Genomic DNA, 2254 nt, shown 5'->3' with positions numbered 1-2254 from the left:
GGGGGTAAAGAAACAACTTACAACAAGGAGTTGAACACCCCCAAACCACTCCACTCCTCAGTGTGTGGGGGTGGGGGTGTGTACACCAGGAAAATACACCCACATTCATGTGTATTATATGACACTTTATATGTGTGTTATACAGTGTGTGTATATATATATATATTTTAGATCTCTTTTATAGCTGTGTGTGCACACATACACAAAAGACGCTGATTTCTTAGGAATATAGAAATAAATTGAATGAAAGGAGAATAGTCAACAGATACTACTGTGCCCTGCGGAGCAGTCTCAGCATAACCTGCAACGCACTTTGGGTGTGTCCAGGAGCTCCCTATAGTACATACATATAGCTATCATTAATATTTTAGATCTCTTTTATAGCTGTGTGTGCACACATACACAAAAGACGCTGATTTCTTAGGAATATAGAAATAAATTGAATGAAAGGAGAATAGTCAACAGATACTACTGTGCCCTGCGGAGCAGTCTCAGCATAACCTGCAACGCACTTTGGGTGTGTCCAGGAGCTCCCTATAGTACATACATATAGCTATCATTAGACACACAATTTAAAAATACTTAAGGTATTTTGTACACATCTGTATATGTATAGATAGATATAAAATTGCAAATTTATAAAATAATTATATACTATATACACATGCATGCATTATGAAGTATGTGATTTAGAAATACAAATTTAAGTAAATATATTGCCTATTAACATACGTACAGCCACATGCATATGCGTGTGTAACCATAGCTAGGTATTTGAGTGGAAGTGTTTGTAAAAATATTTTACACAAACTGTCACTCAGTTAAACCCCAGGCAGGTCAGATGCAGGGAGCTGTTTACGATTAGAGCTGGCTGTAACAATTGTTTGTGTAATTAAAAATAATGAGTATCCTACATTATATGCCACAGAATTAATGATAAATTATTATATACACAAAAGGCTGTTGATGTCTGGCTGTACATATACATTTTACACACACAGATGTATTCTGAATACACCCTTGTAATGATCATGCATTTACTACAGCCACCTGCAGCTGCTCGTGGGCAGGCTGCGGGCTCTGCCCGTGCCCACCACAGGCACGCAGCCTCCTTCCAGGGCTGGCTTTGGGGCTGGGGCCACACAAGGTTCAAGTCTGGCACCTGGTAGAGCCAAGATGAGCCCCTCAACTCGCTCCAAGACAGACAGGTTTGCTGGCAGCCAAAGGCCATGTCCTGGCATGGCTCTTACCTGCTGCTGCTGTCCCAGAGCGTCCTCCCAGCCAGGGGGCTCCTCCCTGAACTTGCAGCACTTCAAATCAATGCACGTCCGGTCCAGACATTACAGTACCTGGCTAAAACAGCCTTTACTGCGCAGCAGTACAGCCGCTGAGGTGCAGAGGACCCACAGTCCAGTGCCGAGGGGAAAAAAACCACAGCAAGGAATGTCAGCCCTCTGCCCACAAACCTGAGAAAGCAGCAGCATCGCACATCTGGTATAAAGTGTTTATTTGAGACTTCACAATTGACACCAAGTCTTCCTTTCAATGCTTTTTCTTTGTCATACAGTCAATAAATTTGTATTAACCCCTCCCTCCCCCATGCATGATTGCTGTTTATTAATCTAAGCCTTTATATTTTCATCGTGAAAAAATAAAGCGTTTCCCCCCCCCTTTCGTCTGTTCACTGTACCACTGCCACCCGCTGTGCTGCACTGAAGAGGAGGAGCTGTAGAAGGGCTGCGCCCACCACTGGGGGTGAAGTTACTCCATTACTTACTGATTTATTCTTTTTTTTAAAGTAAGTGTTAAATGAATCAATCACCCAAGAAAAATAAATATATCATGAAGAACCAAAAGTTCTGCAGTATCCCTTTTCTTTACATAGAGCTGCAGTTCAAACACACACACTGCTCGCAGCAAATCATGTCATTTACCATAACACCGTCACCTTGACATACGGTTGTGAACTTACACTCAAAGAGAATCTGTTCCAAAGGAGCAGAGCTACAAGCCAGAGGAGGTATTTTAGATGGCAAATTTTTATACCCAGGCAAGAGAGCTCCACGTGGCAGCCAATTACCTACGGTCGACGGATCGGCTTTTACTGTAGAGCAATTCAATCTTGTGCTTTTCAGGAAGTATCGGCTAAACCCACTGGGCCAGAGCCAGACCACAGGTAGCGTGACAGGCAGTAGGGGTGGCGTGCGTGTTACTCACGGCACTGGAAGCCAGTTCATGGTATCAGCTTCTCTCG

Source organism: Buceros rhinoceros, unplaced genomic scaffold, assembly GCF_000710305.1.
Source record: "Buceros rhinoceros silvestris isolate BGI_N320 unplaced genomic scaffold, ASM71030v1 scaffold13186, whole genome shotgun sequence".
NCBI classification, from domain to species: Eukaryota; Metazoa; Chordata; class Aves; order Bucerotiformes; family Bucerotidae; genus Buceros; species Buceros rhinoceros.
Note: the sequence above shows the minus strand (reverse complement) of the source record.